The sequence below is a fragment of the Haliotis rubra genome, unplaced genomic scaffold (genome assembly GCF_003918875.1).
Source record: "Haliotis rubra isolate DU_JTF1 unplaced genomic scaffold, ASM391887v1 Scf2165, whole genome shotgun sequence".
Taxonomy (NCBI): Eukaryota; Metazoa; Mollusca; class Gastropoda; order Lepetellida; family Haliotidae; genus Haliotis; species Haliotis rubra.
Window position 1 is genome coordinate 16,421 of NW_025766187.1, and position 21,740 is coordinate 38,160.

A 21,740-nucleotide genomic window follows, 5' to 3' on the forward strand; every position below is an offset into this window, starting at 1 on the left:
CCTACTGTGGGGTAGAGTTGACAGCTCTACTGTGGGGTAGAGTTGACAGCTATACTGTTGGGTAGAGTTGACAGCCCTACTGCTGGGTAGAGTTGACAACCATTCTGTGTGGTAGAGTTGACAGCCCTACTGTGGGGTAGAGCTGACAGCCCTACTGTTGGGTAGAGTTGACAGCCCTACTTTAGAGTTGACAGCCCTACTGTGGGGTAGAGTTGACAGCCCTACTGCTGGGTAGAGTTGACAGCCATACTATGGGGTAGAGTTGACAGCCCTACTGCTGGGAAGAGTTATCACCCCTACTGTGGGGTAGAGTTGACAGTCTTACTGTGGGGTAGAGTTGACAGCCATACTGCGGGGTGAAAATTGACACCCATACTATGGGGGAGAGATGACAGCCATACTGTGGGGAAGAGTTGACAGCCCTACTGTGGGGTAGAGTTGACAGACCTACAGTGGGGTAGAGTTGATAGTTACCCCTACTGAGAGGTGAATGTTTACAGTGGAAGGCTGACAGCCCTACTGCTGGGTAAAGTTGACAGCCCTACTGTGTGGTAGAGTTGACAGCCCTACTGTGGGCTAGAGTTGACAGCCCTACTGTGTGGTAGAGTTGACAGCCCTATTGCTTGGTAGAGTTGACAGTTAGCCCTACTGTGAGGTGAAAGTGTAAAGTGGAAGGCTGACAGCCCCACTGCTGGGTAGAGTTGACAGCCCTACTGAGGGGTAGAGTTGACAGCCATACTGTGGGGTAGAGTTGACAGCCATACTGCTGTGTTGAGTTGACAGTTCTACTGTGGGGTAGAGTTGACAGCCCTACTGTGGGGTAGAGTTGACAGCTCTACTGTGGAGTAGAGTTAACAAACCTACTGGGGGGTAGAGTTGACAGCCCTACTGTGGGGTAGAGTTGACAGCCCTACTGCTGGGTAGAGTTGACAGCTCTACTATGGGGTAGAGTTGACAGCCCTACTGATGGGAAGAGTTATCACCCCTACTGTAGGGTAGAGTTGACAGCCATACTGCGGGTTGAAAATTGACACCCATACTATGGGGGAGAGATGACAGCCATACTGTGGGGTAGAGTTGACAGCCCTACTGTGGGGTAGAGTTGACAGCCATACTGTGGGGTAGAGTTGACAGCCCTACTGTTGGGTAGAGTTGACAGCTCTACTGTGGGGTAGAGTTGACAGCCATACTGTGGGGTAGAGTTGACAGCCCTACTGCTGGATATTGTTGACAGCCATTCTGTGTGGTAGAGTTGACAACCCTACTGTGGGGTAGAGGTGACAGCCCTACTGTTGGGTAGAGTTGACAGCCCTACTGTGGGGTAGAGTTGACAGCCCTACTGCTGGGTAGAGTTGACAGCCATACTATGGGGTAGAGTTGACAGCCCTACTGCTGGGAAGAGTTATCACCCCTACTGCTGGGTAGAGTTGACAGTCCTACTGTGGGGTAGAGTTGACAGCCCTACTGTGGGGTAGAGTTGACAGCCATACTGCGGGGTGAAAATTGACACCCATACTATGGGGGAGTGATGACAGCCATGCTGTGGGGAAGAGTTGACAGCCCTACTGTGGGGTAGAGTTGACAGACCTACAGTGGGGTAGAGTTGATAGTTACCCCTACTGTGAGGTGAATGTTTACAGTGGAAGGCTGAGAGCCCTACTGCTGGGTAAAGTTGACAGCCCTACTGTGTGGTAGAGTTGACAGCCCTACTGTGGGCTAGAGTTGACAGCCCTACTGTGTGGTAGAGTTGACAGCCCTATTGCTGGGTAGAGTTGACAGTTAGCCCTACTGTGAGGTGAAAGTGTAAAGTGGAAGGCTGACAGCCCCACTGCTGGGTACAGTTGACAGCCCTACTGTGGGGTAGAGTTGACAGCCCTACAGCTGGGTAGAGTTGACAGCCATACTGTGTGGTAGAGTTGACAGCCATACTGCTGTGTAGAGTTGACAGTTCTACTGTGGGGTAGAGTTGACAGCCCTACTGTGGGGTAGAGTTGACAGCTCTACTGTGGAGTAGAGTTAACAAACCTACTGGGGGGTAGAGTTGACAGCCCTACTGTGGGGTAGAGTTGACAGCCCTACTGTGGGGTAGAGTTGACAGCCCTACTGCTGGGTAGAGTTGACAGCCATACTATGGGGTAGAGTTGACAGCCCTACTGTGGGGTAGAGTTGACAGCCCTACTGTGGGGTAGAGTTGACAGCCCTACTGCTGGGTAGAGTTGACAGCCATACTGTGTGGTAGAGTTGACAGCCATACTGCTGGTTGAAAATTGACACCCATACTATTGGGGAGAGATGACAGCCATACTGTGGGGTAGAGTTGACAGCCCTACTGTGGGGTAGAGTTGACAGCCCTTCAGCTGGGTAGAGTTGACAGCTCTACTGTGGGGTAGAATTGACAACCCTACTGTGGGGTAGAGTTGACAGCCCTACAGCTGGGTACAGTTGACAGCCCTACTGTGGGGTATGGTTGACAGCCCTACTGTGGGGTAGAGTTGACAGCCATACTGCTGTGTAGAGTTAACAGCTCTACTGTGGGGTAGAGTTGACAGCCATACTGCTGTGTAGAGTTGACAGCTCTACTGTGGGGTAGAGTTGACAGCCCTACTGTGGGGTAGAGTTGACAGCCCTACTGTTGGGTAGAGTTGACAGCTCTACTGTGGGGTAGAGTTGACAGCCATACTGTGGGGTAGAGTTGACAGCCCTACTGCTGGATAGAGTTGACAGCCATTCTGTGTGGTAGAGTTGACAACCCTACTGTGGGGTAGAGGTGACAGCCCTACTGTTGGGTAGAGTTGACAGCCCTACTGTGGGGTAGAGTTGACAGCCCTACTGCTGGGTAGAGTTGACAGCCATACTATGGGGTAGAGTTGACAGCCCTACTGTGGGGTAGAGTTGACAGCCATACTGCGGGGTGAAAATTGACACCCATACTATGGGGGAGAGATGACAGCCATACTGTGGGGTAGAGTTGACAGCCCTACTGTGGGGTAGAGTTGACAGCCCTACTCTGGGGTAGAGTTGACAGACCTACAGTTGGGTAGAGTTGATAGTTACCCCTACTGTGAGGTGAATGTTTACAGTGGAAGACTGACAGCCCTACTGCTGAGTAAAGTTGACAGCCCTACTGTGTGGTAGAGTTGACAGCCCTACTGTGGGCTAGAGTTGACAGCCCTACTGTGTGGTAGAGTTGACAGCCCTACTGCTGGGTAGAGTTGACAGTTAGTCCTTCTGTGAGGTGAAAGTGTAAAGTGGAAGGCTGACAGCCCCACTGCTGGGTACAATTGACAGCCCTACTGTGGGGTATGGTTGACAGCCCTACTGTGGGGTAGAGTTGACAGCCCTACAGCTGGGTAGAGTTGACAGCCATACTGTGGTGTAGAGTTGACAGCCATACTGCTGTGTAGAGTTGACAGCCATACTGTGGGGTAGAGTTGACAGCCCTACTGTGGGGTAGAGTTGACAGCCATACTGTGGGGTAGAGTTAACAAACCTACTGTGGGGTAGAGTTGACAGCCCTACTGTGGGGTAGAGTTGACAGCCATACTGCTGTGTAGAGTTGACAGCCCTACTGCTGGGTAGAGTTGACAGCCATTCTGTGGGGTAGAGTTGACAGCCATACTATGTGGTAGAGTTGACAGCCCTACTGTGGGGTAGAGCTGACAGCCCTACTGTGGGGTAGAGTTGACAGCTCTACTGTGGGGTAGAGTTGACAGCCCTACTGTGGGGTAGAGTTGACAGTTAGCCCTACTGTGAGGCAAAAGTTTACAGTCGAAGGTTGACAGCCATACTGTGGGGTTGAGTTGACAGCCCTACTGTGGAGTAGAGTTGACAGACATACGGTGTGGTAGAGTTGACAGCCATACTGCGGGGTGAAAGTTGACAGCCATACTGTGAGGTGAAAGTTTAGAGTGGAAGGCTGACAGCCCTACTGTGGGGTAGGGTTGACTGCCCTACTGTGGGGTAAAGTTGACAGCCCTTCTGTGGAGTAGAGTTGACAGCCCTTCTGTGGGGCAGAGTTGACAGCCCTACTGTGGGGTAGAGTTGGCAGCCCTTCTGTGGGGGTAGAGTTGACAGCCCTTCACTGCAGGGTGAAGCGATGACAGTTAACTGTTCTGTTGGGTGAAGGTTGACATTTAGTCGTACTGCGGAGTTGAAGGGATGACGTTAGCTGTTCTGTTTGGTGAAGGTTGACAATTATTCGTACTGTGGGGTGAAGGGATGACAGTTAACTGTTCTGTTGGGTGAAGGTTGACATTTAGTTGTACTTTGAGGTGATGGGATGACAGTTAACTGTTCTGTTGGGTGAAGGTTGACATTTAGTTGTACTGTGGGGTTGAAGGGATGACGTTCACTGTTCTGTTGGGTGAAGGTTGACATTTAGTCTTACTGCAGGGTGAAGGGATGACGTACACTGTTCTGTTGGGTGAAGGTTGACATTTAGTGGTACTGCGGGGTTGAAGGGACGACAGTTAACTGTTCTGTGTGGTAAAAGTTAATATTTAGCTGTTCTGCGGGGTGAAGGGATGATGGTCAACTGTTCTGTGGGGTGAAGGTTAATATTTAGCCGTACTGCGGGGTGAAAGAATGACAGTTAACTGTTCTGTGGGGTAAAAGTTAATATTTAGCTGTTCTGTGCGGTGAAAGGATGACAGTTAACTGTCGTGTGGGTGAAGGATGTGTCATCGCCTGATGGCTTGTGTTCATGGTACACATGTGGGAGTAACTGAAAGTAATTGGTACGACTTCAAAAGCCCTTTGAATGCTCCAGTTAGCACAAGAAGTTTTCGGACAGTCCTTCACAGTAATGCGTTGGATTTGCGGAGGAAGGTCAGGTTCAATTGTGATCAGTCTTTGATAATGGTCCTTTATCACTCACCCGTTGAATATATCACTGTTTAATAAATCTACAATGTTATTACACATTGTGTAATAAAATCGAGTGAAGCCGAACATACGACGATAGTGGTCTACAGTTATGACGCCACAATATGCTAATACCTCTATCACTATGGAATTAGACCTTGCTTGACTCACGGATAGCTTCGAGTCATCAAGATTGTAGGCATTTTCTATCAATTTATTTTAATTTAAAAAAAAAATATGTTGGAGAGTAATAAACAGAATACTAAACTCGCTTCCATGAAATACCATTTTATTAAACTCGTGAAAGATTTAGTATCAATACCTAATCATTAACTCGTGTAATATAAATGGTATTAAAAGGAAGGTTGTTTAGTATCCTCTATTTAACATATGAAATGCTTTAGACACAATCATACACTGGACTCTTAATTTTAGTATCGATTACTGGGATTTTGTCCCTTTTATGCAGATACAATTGTAGGAAAGTAAGTTATATGTAGATATGTATATCAATGTTGAAATGTTTTAATTTTTGTTTAAACCCATACAGGTTTTCCATCATGCATCGGGTAGAAAAGAGATATTCACGAACGGGTCCGAATTGAAAGTGACTGATTTACCAAAGAACTGGTCGTTCTTCTGTGAGCGCCATTCCGACTGTCAAAGGTCTCGATGCTTCAATTTCACGTCAGGTGAGTCCGCAGAATTCGTACGGAATCACTTTTGGTATTCACATTTTGTCAAAATAACCATGCAAGAAACTTCATTGATGAATATTGCGTCTCTAAATACTCAATTATTTATTCAAATACCAAGTCTTGAGTTTTGCCTTGGATGCAAAAAGAGCTGGAGAATGTTTTGATTTGATGCCAAGATGGTTCCACACGAAATGAGAACGGTGTGGAAAAGATCGTTGCCCTCGATGGCGACAGTTTTTAGTAGATCGAAGCATCGTAAATACAGATCGCAGACTGCTGACAGGGTTGTTACTCTGCACCAGAATTAATAAATAAACTCGGGCCATTCCTTGACATGATTAATATTCAAATGTGAGAATTTCATATTCAACTCATGCGGCAGCAGTGAACAATGTAGTAACCTCGCGATGGAAGTGATATGATTTCTATTTTCGCGTCCACGGATTTAAGCCAAGCAGTGGCATTTTGTACTAAATGCAATTTGTTAAAGTGTGCGTGTTAATGTTAATAATTACAGTATTACCATAGTCAATCCTGGATAGATCCTGCGATTTCACAAGAATATGTGTTGCTTCAGTAAGTGACTGATCTGACCAATACATCTGATACAAATACAGGTGGACCAAAAACCCTCTTTACAGCTCTCGAAAACTGAAAGGTCTATTTTCCAACTACAACAGATGTTGTTAGTGCATATTTGCTGGATACAAATGCCAACGAGTAGTGCACTGTTATTGAGGTTTAGCATATTCTCTGCCGCCCCGATGTGGTGCACTCTTCCAAGAATTTTGTCTCTTTGCATGCGGGAAGGGAAGGAACCTTTTTAGCAGCCGTGTGTCATCAGCAATGAGTGACGATCAGCCTTGAAACTGTCAATGACATCGCCAAGAGAGGCTCTGGAGAGAATGAATAAACCAGACCTAGCACAGATCACGGTGCCACCTAATATACCACTAAACACTCATCTGACATTGCATCGTCCCATATCAATAACTCACACCTTAGCTGGAGATATGCTTACAACCATTGGAGAGCTGGACCTGTAACCCCTCACTGAGACTGGAGACACTTATATAAATTCTCATCGCAAGTGGTATAAAAGGCTTTTAATACCCCAAGTAGCACTAACGGAATCAGCTCTCTGTTTTCAGTTGAGCAAAGGATATCATTAGTCACAAGGAGACAGATTTAGTGATGTGACTGGTTGACAGAGATTCCAAGTGGGATCATGGTCTTATATTCACTTTTCTTTCAATGTTATGACATACATGGTTAATGTTTACCTTGCGTTAATTTTGCAGGGTATTTGCATCCAAGTTTTGCTTGTTCAGAAATAATTTATCACGATATTAAAATTGGTTTGTACACGTCCAGTGACTAAATTGAATGGCTGTAGTAAAATCGCGATATTGTATGCAACAAATGCATTGGCTGGATCGGGTATATATGGTAAACCATTCAAATATTGGTAGTCTTTTTTAAACAAAATACATTCTTTTAAAGCTATATATTCTAAGAAACTTAACAATAGTGTGAATCGAAATATGTCATTTTGACGTACGTGTGCTTTTAAACTCAACTGACTACTGTCGTCCGCCGTCTTATTTTGAGCGCACGGAACTGAGGAACTGCAGGGTATTTGCATCCAAGTTTTGCTTGTTCAGAAATAATTTATCACGATATTAAAATTGGTTTGTACACGTCCAGTGACTAAATTGAATGGCTGTAGTAAAATCGCGATATTGTATGCAACAAATGCATTGGCTGGATCGGGTATATATGGTAAACCATTCAAATATTGGTAGTCTTTTTTAAACAAAATACATTCTTTTAAAGCTATATATTCTAAGAAACTTAACAATAGTGTGAATCGAAATATGTCATTTTGACGTACGTGTGCTTTTAAACTCAACCGACTACTGTCGTCCGCCGTCTTATTTTGAGCGCACGGAACTGAGGAACTGTTTCTTCATACGATGACATCATATTTTGTCTTTAGTGTACTACATCATATTTTGTCTTTAATGTACTACTACTACTACTACTACTACTACTACTACTTCTACTTCTACAGTGCAATTATAGTCTTTAATCAAAGTATTCTTCAATAACAGCTTTTGTTTATTGCTAATACTTATAAGAGGATAACAGACAGTGACGTGCCTAACCGAATCGTTTTCGTTGACATCACCAGTCACAGTAACTATGTTAAACATGATGACAGAGCTTTCACAACTAATACACCTTGTTTTGTACTTCTGCTTTTTCTCACCTGCATCATGAGCGCTTCATCGCCCGACTGACTTTCGAAAGTGTTTTGGAATTGATGTTTCTGTCGATTTGTTGAAATCTTCTTTGCTGTCATTTGACGCATCGGTTTCCACATTTTGCTATAACCCTTACACTGGATATCAGAAACATCTCGTGTTATATTGTTACTCGATGAATATTATGTATCATGTTTTCTACTTCTAAATTTCAAGAAAGGTGGCAAAAATGTGAATGCATTTGATTCCTGATGAATGAATTTTACCAACGATGAAAAAGGATGTGAATTCAGGTGAGATAGTATTTAGAACAAGTTTGACTGGTTTCTCTCGTTTTGTCTCCTATAACATCATCATTGTATACTCTACGACTGACATTTCATGAATTATCTTTTCTGTGCACAGTAATATTGTGTTATGCATTTTGAATGTTCATATTTCCGTACACATCAGCTAATATTACATCATTTCTTGCTTTTGTTTGTTTATTTTTCCTGATGCATACCATACCATTGGAAGTATCATCAAGTGCAGAAGCATTTTCTTTTCTATAAACATTAATAATCAGTGTATTAGATGTGATAAGTATGAGCTACTTTGCATTTTCGAATAACATCTTATTTCTTCTTTTTGCAGATGAGAAAGAAAACAGGGGAAACAGCTCGATCAATATTCCAGGCGCAATCGGAGGTGCAGTTGCAGTTGCAGTGGTTGTCATAGCAATACTAATATCAATAGTATTCTTTAAAACAAGGAATCAGGCAGAATATTCAAACAAGTACGTATGGGTGTTTTTCACAAGAGTTGAATATAATACCGGAAGTAAATTACACAAAATGAATATATATATATATAGTTGTGATCGGTCGCCAGAACCAGGATCAGCTTTGAAAACGTGCTTGCCAGAACTGTTTGGGGACCAGAACCCAAAACCACAAAACACTTCCAGGAGAGAGCCCATAAGTTTAATGTTTCTAAGTCTATGATCAGGTGTCTGCAGACACAAATATGTATGACCGTCCCGGCACAAGGCCCGGGTCAACAACACAAGGCCAAAGTCAAATTATTAGTCGCACCGCAAACGAAAGTTCCAAGTCAATGACCAGATGATAAGAACGTGTTACATCACCTATACGGAGTAACGATATGGGACAGGGTCTCTCTGTCTGCTTGAACTAACTAATGTTAGAAGCAAAACGTTACAAGACTGGTCATGGGTCCTAATCTTTCCCCAGTAGAGAAAGTTAGGACATGATCCGGACACTAGGTAAAAAAGCAATTGTTCAAGGCGCCGCTAGAAAGGTGGACAAGTTTCTATCAACTTGTCATTGGGCAATGACAATGTCACGTCTTTCAAACGAATGCTTGACCGACCATGCGAACATGCTCATTAGTTGCAAAGTTATCTCAAATGTTCATTGTTTAATTACACAATCCTGTCGTATTATTTGTTTGTGCCCGTGCAATACACAAAATCTGTTTCTGGTAATATACATAGTTCTGTCTTTTTTATCCACTGATTATTACTTGATACCTCCACGTACGTAATTCATCGCAACGTTTAAAATATTCCCTAAGTATAAATTTGTGTATGATGATGGTTTAGCTGTATATATGTGTATGGTCTTTGATACTTGCTTCACCGGTTAAAATATAGAAAATCTATTCAAAGTATTTGGGACACCTCTGGCCATTCTATGTTCACTAGCATTAACTTGAATCACTCAAAGACTATTGATAATACATTTGTTTGTTACAGAATTCCGATGGAAGAACTTCCCGATGCAAAAAATGAGCATGGTGAATCCGCTGTCTAATGATTGTACATGAGAGACTGTGTTTGTACCAAACAAAGTGTAAAAACAGTGTTTACATTATCGCTGGGTCAGCGGTCTCTCCATTGGATACACACAACTACTGCCACACATGGAATACCTAATCTCATTGCACCATTACTTGAGGTTTTGAATTGACTTGAATTGCGTTCTCTTTCTATGTAAGCCGTTAACATATCGTCTTTTTAGTGTACCAACTAGAAAACTTGTTTTCGTGTCACTGCATCAGCTGGTGCGGCCTTTATTGGCTACAGGCTTTCAAGTCATTGCTGGGATTATTGCTGGGTATGACATCAGACAACATACGAACACTAACTGCTTGATACAGATTGTGTGGTTTATTGGTGTTACCGGTAGAGCAGGATATGGGTTCTTTTTCGGCGAAAACAAGAGTTTTATCGATTCAGTTATACAGTGCTTTTCACTTGGCAACAGACTGATTTTTTAATAAAAAAACTTGTGTGAGTCAGGGAAACGCTCATAGCAATGGGCGTACCATTTGTGCATCTAGTCAAATGCGTGTGTCATACAGTATACTCAGGGTTACTGCCAATAATTTTGCCTCCCAATATCATATAAGGACTCTCAATACTTATGTATCACTCTGCCCAATGAATCTAACGCAAGGCTGACCCGGCAAGCGATCGACCAGGACGTGCGAGTTAAAACAGCGCGATTTTCCAGTATTGTTCACTATTTTCCCCCGCTCTGTTCAAGTAATGTCCACTGCTTATCCTCGATCTGTTCAAGTAATGCTCACTGCTTTTCTTTGATCTGTTCAAGTAATGCTCACTGCTTTCCTCAGCTATGTTCAAGTAAATTTCACTGCTTTCCCCCGCTATGTTCAAGTAATGTTCACTGCTTTTCCCCGGTATGTTTAAGTAATTTTCAATGCTTTGCCCTACTGTGTTCAAATAATGTTTACTGATTCGAACGGCTATGTTCCAGTCATTCTCACTGCTTTCCCCGCTATGTTCAAATAATGCTCACTGCTTTCCCCCGCTATGTTCAAGTAATGTTCACTGCTTTTCCCCGGTATGTTCAAGTCATGTTCACTGCTTTGCCTCGATCTGTTCAAGTCAGGTTCACCGCTTTGACTCGATTTGTCCAAGTCATTTTCACTGCTTGCCCCCCGCTATGTTCGAATAATGCTCACTGCTTACTCCCGCTATGTTCATGTAATTTTCAAAGCTTTCCCCCGCTATGTTCAAGTAATGTTCACTGCTTTGCCCCACTGAGTTCAGATAATGTTCACTGCTTCGAACCGCTATGTTCAAGTGATTCGTGTAAATATCAGCTTTCACGATTTGATCAAGGCTGAACAACAGCGGAGGAAAATGATGATTGACATTCGAAGAGAAGAGGATACGTTGTTCAGGGTACCTTGACAACGACATGCATATAACGTTGGTCTACTTTATGTAAGTCCAGATAAGGGAGTGTTTATACTGACTAAGAATAAAAATCTGAAAGTAAGAAGAAAGAACTGAATAATGGTAATTGTTTACATTATGTACAATTATTAATCTTCATGATAGAAAATATCCGCCAACGTCTAACGAGACATTAACCTTGATGACTGGATGAGGGTCAAGACTGGTATCACTAAACTGTTTATCGAAGTACCATTCTTATATAGCTTACTAATGTGGTTGAAGAGTATTTATTCCTATTTCAGAGAGATCTCTTGTGGTAAACCTTTCAGAGAGTTTCAGAACAGAAAACCATCTGTAAAACTCTCCTGACACCAGTAACTTGTTTCGAATAATTCCTCTTTATTGTAACTGGATAAGTTGTTATGTTTAAGTATATTTATACATTTTATTAAGTTGTATTTTCAATATCATCCATGTGGGGATATTTTCTTCTTTTCGACAATCATGCACATATATATTTAACACTATACATGTGTTTTAATGCTACTTTTAGGTTCTGTGCCATCCATTTTTTACGTGGTCCAACCCAACTCTACTGCGGAAATCACCAGAAGTCCTCACAGAAGGGTAATTTGATCTACAGAAGATGTCAATACTGATTTCTATTTTGTAAGTTAGTCCCAGAACATTCAAGGTAAAATTATACTACATCTATGGCTAAGACACTGTAAGTCCCAATGGTGCCTAGTATGGTGATCTATCTTCAGTTGCTGGCGATCTATAGCCCATTTTTATGTTGTAATGTCCGAAGATAATCTTTTCAGGGAGACCCGTAAAGATCAGGGTTCGAATTGATCTTCAGTACCCCATGCTTGTCGTAAGAGGCGACTAACGGGGTCGGGTGGTCAGGCTCGCTGACTTGGTTCACACATGTCATCGTATCCCAAATACGTAGATCGATGCTCATGCTGTTGATCACTGGATTGTCTGGTCTAGACTCGATTATTTACAGACCGCCGCCATAAAGCTGGAATATTGCTGAGTGGGCGTTAAACAATACATGAACCAACGTTTCAGGGATGTGTATCAATTCAGCTCATAGACGTGTTTTTCTGTATTTCTATGTAGACTGAGATCTGGTCTCCTAGAATTGTACCGACTGTAATCATTGTACTGTAAGTAAACCACAGTACTCATCTGTGAATAGACTCTCTTAGGTATTGTTCAATATGTTGTTAGAAACAAGATGTATGTTGTTGAAATTGTTCTTCTCAGTGGAATAAACCTGTTGACAAATTTCGAATTTCATGGCAAAAGTGACAATACAAATGAAACTCCACCTCAACTGTATCATAATGTATTTGCATGTCCTTCTGATAATAAATTCACTCTGGCCAAATGATAATGATGAAAATCAACTTCATGTTGACTGAGCTCATGTTTGTTCTTTGTTCCAGTATCCTCTTTTCTATGACTTTGTAAAAATGTATTATAGCTGAAGGAAAAGGATAATTGAGTATTCCATGTTTTCATTTGTAGGACTTAATGAAGATAATACTGAAAAAGAATGTACCGAAATTAGCTCGATTTTGGGGGATGATGGATTCAGAAGTTGTCAATCAATCCAATCCGTCAGTCCATTCATTCATCAATCAATGAATCTTTATTCAGAACGGAAGGCCAAAAGGCCATAGTACAAGTATATACAAAGTTCAACGGCAGAGTGGATTTCTCTTCATAATAGCATGATAAATAAACAAAGCAATATTTTCAATTGATATACGGTTAGCAGTTGACAGTAGTTGGTTAAATTTGTGTTTTGAAGGATGTTTCGTAAAATAACTGGGTATACATATTTCTTATGTTACTATAATGATCACAAATTAACAGAACATGGTAGTCGTCGTCCAGGACATTTTATTTACAGTGTTTATAACACCTCAAATTATAGTAAACTGATCTAAACTGGGACAAAAATTATGTCCGATGCAATTTTCTATTTTGACTTATACCATACGTTCTCGAATTATTTCAGGTGAACAACTAGCTAGACTTAGCATATGTTTATAACGCGTGCCACCGGTGGGGCAGGATACGCTCACCTTTTCGCGAACACCTGGTGTCATTACTATTTCGTAGGGATGCATAAACACATACTCTGTCATCGTATCGGATGGTGGCAATCACTGGATTGTCTGGTTCAGATACGATTTGTTTACAAACAACAATGTCTGCTCATGATATAGTCACTGCTGCACAAGCGAGATTTCTTATGAATGTGGAAATTGTTTTGTCGCTTCTATTCTTAATATTGATATATGTGGTTCACACATAGTGTTTTCTTTAAACAGTAAATAAGTAAAAGTACGGGAACTATTATAGATACATGGAACCCGTGCAGGTCCGGGTAAGAATATTGCTCTTCAGTAACCCATGCTTGTCGTAAGAGGCGACTAACGGGATCGGGTGGACAGGCTCCCTGGCTTGGTTGACACATGTCATCGGTTCCCACTTGCGCAGATCGATGCTCATGCTGTTGATCACTGGATTGTCTGACTGGATTTACAGACCGTCGCCTGGATAACTGCGGCTTAAAACTAAACTCACTCACTCTTCATCCTGGGATCTCTCTCTGTTCCCACCCCCACCCTTTTTGAGTCCTAATTACCTGCTGCCAATGTCAACAGTTACTTGTAATATACACTTATCATTCCTACAGTACTTCCCAAAAAAGAGACACATTTTGATTACATCCATAAACATTGATAGAAACGAACAGCGCATGGCCAACTAAATGAGTACACAAAAAGTCGAAGGGAAGGCACTCTGATTTCGGCTTGATTAGGAGTAAACTGTGGTTACTATGAACGAATCTTTCGATAACAATACGGTAGGATATAATTTGAATATTTTAAAATTTAATTCAGTGAGTATACGTAACATTTATTTTTAAGCCTTTTGGAACTATTTAAGTTCAGAGACAGAACAGGTGTCGTATCTTGCCCATCTCAGTTTCGATTCAGGATGCTGATTTGACAACAATATTCAGTGAGAATGGTGTAAACATAACTCTCACTTTAGGACCTAAAATATTTCTTCACAAGCTGATACTGTTTCCCTTCAGAGTAAATCTATCGTCCAACTCGTGTCTTGAGGTCTGAGAAAAGAGGCAGCTTGAAAATGCCAGCAACAAAAACAACCATGGGAGACAGAGCTTTCAGTGCTGCGGCATCAGCTTTGTGGAACTCTCTGCCAATTGAACTGAGATCAGTATCTTCCCTGGAAGCATGTAGGAGCCAACTAAAAACTGGCGGACATGGTGCACGTGCATGGTGCATGGTTTAACATAGTGGACATAGTGGACATGGTGCAGGGTTTAACATCGTGGACATGGTGCATGGTTTATCATGGTGGACATGGTGCAGGGTTTAACATGGTGGATATGGTGCGTGGTTTAACATGGTGGACATGGTGCATGGTTTAACATGGTGGGCATGGTGCATGGTTTAACATGGTGGACATGGTAAATGGTTTAACATAGTGGACATGGTGCAGGGTTTAACATCGTGGACATGGTACATGGTTTAACATGGTTGACATGGTGCAGGGTTTAACATGGTGGACATGGTGCAGGGTTTAACATGGTGGAAATGGTGCAGGGTTTAACATGGTGGACATAGTGCATGGTTTAACATGGTGGACATGGTGCAAGGTTTAACATGGTGGACATTGTGCATGGCTTAACATGGTGGGCATGGTACATGGCTTAACATGTTGGACATGGTGCAAGGTTTAACATGGTGGACATTGTGCATGGCTTAACATGTTGGACATGGTGCATGGTTTAAGATGGTGGACATGGTGCAAGGTTTAACATGGTGGACATGGTGCATGGTTTAACATGGTGGACATAGTGCATGGTTTAAGATGGTGGACATGGTGCAAGGTTTAACATGGTGGACATGGCGCATGGTTTAAAATGGTGGACATGGTGCATGGTTTATCATGGTGGACATGGTGCAAGGTTAAACATGGTGGACATGGTGCAAGGTTCAAATGGTGGATATGGTGCAGGGTTTAACATGGTATTCTTCTTCTTCTTATGTTTTAAAGACTGAAATGAAAATGCAGCAGAGAGGGTTCGGGTGATCCTGGCACAGTCAGGCTGGTAAGGCTCATCATCAGCTCAGGGCCCTCGCCCCCTCGACACCCAGCCCAGACAGCGAATGGGACTTCTCCCAGGAAACGCCGCCTAGTCGAACCCACAAAGAACTGTCCGGAGAATATGAAGACTCCCAACACTGCAGCCTTGTTATTATTACTTCCCAACAGCTTGAGAAGATGCCGAAAATTGTTGGTGTTAGATTGCGAGAGTGTGACATTTTACAAACTAGTTTCCGAGTTCTTGCCGTGTCAGCCGCGTGGTTTATTCGTTGCCAGTGAATATGCATGAGGTAATATTGAGAAACCCGGCCATCGGACGCTTCACATGAGAACCGGGACGGCATTTTTATTTCTGCGCAGGGTGTAAACAGATTGTATAAAATTCAACTGGAATCGATGTCTTTCCAACAGTATTATATTCCAGCAAATGGACAACGTATCTGTACTGCAAAGCCATCGGTGGCAGGATTAACTTATTCCCCTTAACATTTGAAGTCGAGCTTAAATTTGTTATGTGGTTTTGGGCACAAAACTATATGTACAAGGGAAGTATACATTCGTTTCATTTAAAGAAATTTAAAGTAAGATTTTATTGATATATAACTCGTTTTAAATATCATACGAAAACATAAATATGAGTGCTTATGTATATTGGATTATCCAATTCTTACCATAACAACTTATACATCACTGTGAGTTACTGAATATTGACAGAATGTTATGATACAATTACAGCACAGGTTTACAATGAATTACATTGTCAAATAACACAATGTAGTAGTGTAATACTCCACATGAAATACTAGTAGGTAGTTACTCATTGGAAGTAAGAAAACAACCGGAAACGTAGTATCCGCATAAAGAAAGAAATGTCTATGACATCAATTATGGGGTACCAAGTAGAACAGATATAAGCTATATAGAGAATCTCACTCTCGTGTCTTCTGACATCAAATATATCACCACGAGTTGATAAAGTTACAAATATCCGAGGCTTGCCGAGGACATTTTTACTTTAATCAACGAGTCTTGATATATTTGATATCAGAAGACACGTGAGATTTTATTTATCATCCGATATCATTCTGCATAAGTTATCAGTAAAAGAATGAATTTATCTGAACATATTGATTTCATAGCATTGTGACGTCATCAACTTTGTGACGTCATAGCATTGTCAGCTGTGTTCTGAGCGATGTCAAAGCATTGTGAGGTCATCGTCTGACGACGTAATAGAATGACAATTCAATTGTTGCGATATATACGATGCAGATATCGCTTGATCTCACACTGTCAGATCATTTCTTCTTTCAAATTTGTGGGGTCGGGTAGAGTTGTCATCTTCTGATGACTCTTGTTTTTCCTGAATTCATTGAAATAATTTTAAAGTAAGACATATTCGTGCATTGTACCTGAGTCCGTTGTCATATATGATAAATGAGGTCTTTAAAGATTCATTGGCTTAGAGTTCCGGAACTTGCAATTATGTTATTACTGCATATCGCCAACGACATGCGTAGGTTCATTGTCAAGTTACTGTTTAATGTATTTTGAATCTCTTATAGCATTTTAGAGAGGTTCTGTACACCGAAGTAATGTGTACTATTCAGCCTATGTATATTAAAGTATATATCAATGTCTGTAATCAAAATATAGAAATAATATGATTGAGTTATGATTTTAAGTCACAATGGTAGTATTTCAGCCATATCGTGACAAAAAAGCTTGCATATGTATCATTTATCAGCATTTAACCTCAATTCATCAATGATATTTTAAGGCAATGTTACGGTGAAAGCACTTTCTCAGAAGCATCGCTTCGCTGCGAAATCACCCAAACTGTATGCATTAACAGGTGTTAAGATGTGTTGTTAATAGCTGAAGTCGTATTTATGAAAATCTTCAAACAGAAATAAGTGGACTATTTCAATGCTTGATTTTGAAAAGACGAGCAGTAGATAGTTGGATGAAACGAAAATTGTCACCATTCTTCATCAACTCAACTTCTAAAATGCCCTAAATGCTCTAAGTAAACTACGGCTTAAAGGGAACATGTGCAGTTCAACATTTAACATCTGGAGAAATACATAAAATGAAACATAGCAAATCAAAAGTGCACGTCACCATAACCTAATGAGAAATAATAAAATAGTCGATTCCTTACATGTTTCGAGATAATGTATATTAAAACAATTTATTTACACTCAAAAACCATAATTGATAGTTTTGTTCAGTGAATCCTTTATTTCTGTTGTCCTTTGATATAGACATCGCTCTTGTGTCTTTCACGTCCATTGGAGTCAGTTCCAGCATATATTCCAGACTAATTATCCGTTGATGTTTCGCATTACGTCACAACGCCCACTATGAGGCACTCCTTCTATTTTATTACTTATGTATGGTTTTTGCTCTATACCCTTCCCATATTTAAGATAATGGTGTATTTCCTGTATGCAAAAATCCCAGACTCTCTGACATTCGGCAGCCTCGGTGCCCACGACGCAAGTTCATGGATCGCTGAAAAGCTCTGGGTATAGAAACTGGTTACCTCCGATGCCTGTAAATGTATATCATATTTAGACTGGCGTCGTAGCAATTTATCTGCGTAGATTTGTAATACCTTCTCTGTACAAGAACTGACAAGTTACTCTCAGTGCTGCTGGTTTATGTACATTCGCGTGTTAGACGTATTCATGCCAACAGATAATATATCACTTGCTTTGATTTCTTGAAGTTGTTATCGATTTGTGTTAATGTTAATGTTTTTGTTTTTTATTGCGTCTCAGTACAACACGTATGTCTGACGTATGTCTGGTCATACTTCCCGCTTGTATTCACATCGAGTGAAATAAACTTACTATCTTTTTACAATGGCGTGTCTGCTTCTCTGTGGGAGAGTTATAACTCTTTGGTAGGCGGCATAATTGCTAGTCAAGAACTGTCACAGCTACACATATACTTGTGCACCTTTCCAGCTTCACAGTTATCATGCAGGTAAATTAAGCAACAGGACTACCACGTGTACGTGAATGTCTTACACTCTATACCACCAGAGCAGCAGTTCTCCCAACCACATGCCATTGGAACATGTGTTTATTTAACCAACACGGGTCATAATATAGTTTTTGAGTCGCATTTGTATGTGATACGCATTAAGGGGTTTTGATGGATGTCAACTTCTGTAATATGAGGACCACGGCGTTCCTTCACAACCTAGAAAGGATTAAGAATATACTCCGAAAGTTCCTGTTCCTCATTTTCCTGAAGCCGACATCTATAAATATCCGCCTTGAGAAAACGTTTGCATTTTGTATGAGAATGCTCAGAATGACATGCACAGTACTTGGATGGTCTGGCAGGGGTCTCATACGAGGTACGTCTCCACGTTGGCGGAGGGAACGCACTAGAATTTAGACTATCAAATAATTTCAATCCTCTGCTGAAGTATACAAGGATTTTTAAAAACATTTTGAGGTCTTTTGCGGTGTGAAGGGAGAACGGTTTAGGGTAAATTAACGGGTAATTTAAAAAATAATTCACCAGAAGACATAACAAAGGGGAGGAATAAAGGGGCACACTCTTGCCTCTGTTCTCTCATATTGCATCCGTGAGGATGAGTATATGCTCACCCTTGATACCTACCCTAAACCTTTTCAGAAGCTTGCCAATCGCTGCTGCTTGGATAATATTACAAAATCTCTCTCTTCAGTCTAAAATTGTCCATATTTTCATCAAGATGGATTTCAGCATGATAATGATCTATGAATATAACTAACATGAAGTCGAAGGGCATGTCTAGTTGACAAAATGCTTTAAAAACACTTTCCTGTTCACAGTATGACACTTTATTCCAAAACGCATCAACCTGCAACCACTCCATGAAAAAAGCGCGAATTTCATTCTGAAATCATGCTGACTGTGACATTTAAAGCAGGTGTATGAGAAACGATTCTCATTGCTTCACTAACCCTTGTGAAACGAGGACAGAGATGCCGAGGTTAACTCCTCACGGAAGAAAACGTGCTCTAGGCATGATTCAGGTTGGCACCAGCAGCAGGGATATTGCTCGACAACTTGGACTTGGCCACTCCACCATCGTTGCGCTTCATAGACGACATCAGCAGACAGGCAGCACCCGTGACCTTCAACGACCTTGGCAACAACGTATCACGACCTCCCGTCAGGATCGCCATATGGACCTTGACCATATCCGTGATCAAACACTGCCAACTGCCAGGACTCCTGCACTAGTTCAAGGTCGACGTGGGGTCATCAGCGCTGACACCATGCGACGCCGTCTACACGCTACAGGGCTCCATGCTCGACGTCCTTACGTTGGACCAATTCTGACTGACAGACACCGTAATGGGCGTATGCAATGGGCTAACAGGCATGTTCAGTAATGTTTACAACAATGGCATGGTGTGGTAGTCACTGACGAATCACGTCTTCACCTACATAATGCTGACGACAGATTATGTTTTTTGGCGTAGACGTGGTGAACGTTATGCTTATCGGTGTGTGGTTCAGACAGACCGTAGGGTGGTGGAAGTGTCATGGTCTGGGGTGAAATAAGTTTTCAATCACAGAACTGCCCTTCATGTCTGTTAAGGAAGAGTTAATGCCCTTTGCTACCGTGACCAGATTCTTCAGAATCACGTCGTATCATTCTTCAATCACCACCAAGATGTCCATACTTTTCAGCAGGACAACGCACGGGCACACACAGAGAGACTTCCCATGCAGTATCTGTCCCAGCAACACATCCAGGTTATTCATTGGCCAGCACAGTCGCCAGGTGTATCCCCCCATTGAGCACTCGTGGGACGAAATTGGTCAAAGTCTTTCTCGGCGACAACAGATGCGAAACATCCGGGAACTTGAGGCTGCACTACTGCAGAAGTGGAATGCCATCCTCAAGAAGTCTTTTCGGACGCTTATTGACTCAATGAGGAGACGTTGCACTTCATGTGTCAATGGAAATGGCGGTCACACGCGATATTGAATTTTCGATTTGACCCCACGTGTGTTTGATCCTTTCTGACTGTGGAACAATTAAATGAATGAGCGTCTTTTCTGTGTTGTTGTTTTTGTCAGACGTCCATCTGTTATTATCCACTAAAAGAATATCAATTCCTTACACGTGCTTTTAGTAATCTGAACTTTTGTAAGTGGTGCGTTTTCAATGATGTTCAGTATATATTAAAGGACACCCTAAATATAAAAATTATATACTGGACAAAATAAGTTAGGATATTGGTATGTTTATGATTGATATTTTATCAGTGTGTCAATGAATAAATAGATCATTATTCATAATTTCAAAATTACATATATCCCTAACTAATTTCCGACTCTCTTTCGTGCCTTCAGGCTATTAAAAGTCTTTCTTGCAAACATCCACTTTTAATAGAAATAATTGAATTATATAATGATGTTGCTACTGGCCAATACGACAATGTCTTCTGTTAGTTACACAGCCATGTGGGAATCTCTGGTAACACAATGCAGACGGCAGCACTAAACAAATCTATGACACCACTTTTGATCCCATACTCTGATTGCAAAGCTGTCATTAGATCTTATATCCGAAATTTAATGCAAAAGAAGCCATTCAAGTAGGTATCAACAAATTACATGCAATTAAACCAACTATCGGTTATACCTACTACGATGCCGTATTGGCCACTGTAGATATACTCACGAATACTTGTTGAAAGGTGAGGATCCTCCGTTTTGTATCCCTTGTGACGAGTGAATCAAGGTCAAGATTATATGGCTTGACTGTATTGACTTTTCCATCACAAGGGATAACTATTTCAAATCACTTACTATGAAGGATCTTTTTAAAGATATCACTTCTCATTTAATTATTATTGTCTTCTTCTTTTAAAAATTGATTTGATTCATAAATGTGTATGTATATATGAATATTATTTTTAGAGATGTAACACGTGAACATTAACTGTGATATGAAGTGGCGATACCCTTGACGGTGGTGTAAAATTATTGTACCTTCGAGAGGGTATGTAAGCCCACTTCTATCACAGTATATTCACATTTACCATCGTAGAATAGTTGTAGTTTTTATAAAAATGGCTACCATTACCTACAAATATATAGGGAACCGTGCAGGAAGCAGAAGTATTGTAAGTCCCCACGGTCCTAAGTATGGTGACCCAACTTTCTTCGCCAGCAATCTCTTACCACTTTTTATCTCGTATCTTGTTAGTATATGATTTTAATTTTCTTTGATCTAGTTTTAACAAATCTGTGATAATCTAGTAATTTTACTGTCCTTCGTTGACAGGGTTTTATAAATTATATATATATTGATCATGAATTTATAACTAGTTTTAGTCACGATATGGCTGAAATATTGCCTATGTGACTTGAAATCTTAACTCACTCACTCCTGGGTGTATTTATAAATGCGGCATTGTTAGATCTTCACCTTTCATCTGATGACAAGATGTGTTAGACCACATTATTATTCAGTTACCGAAACACATAGTGTATTATTACGCGGAAAGTTAA

General features: G+C 41.3%; 1 long non-coding RNA gene across 1 annotated transcript in view; it reads left to right on the forward strand.

The window, feature by feature from the left end:
* Nucleotides 1–5,413: 5,413 nt before the first annotated feature.
* LOC124277002 overlaps nt 5,414–21,740 on the forward strand; it is a 37,909-nt gene continuing 21,582 nt past the window's right edge. The window contains exon 1 of the long non-coding RNA XR_006898713.1: nt 5,414–5,555. This is a non-coding gene — a long non-coding RNA (uncharacterized LOC124277002). The remainder of the gene's footprint in view (nt 5,556–21,740) is intronic.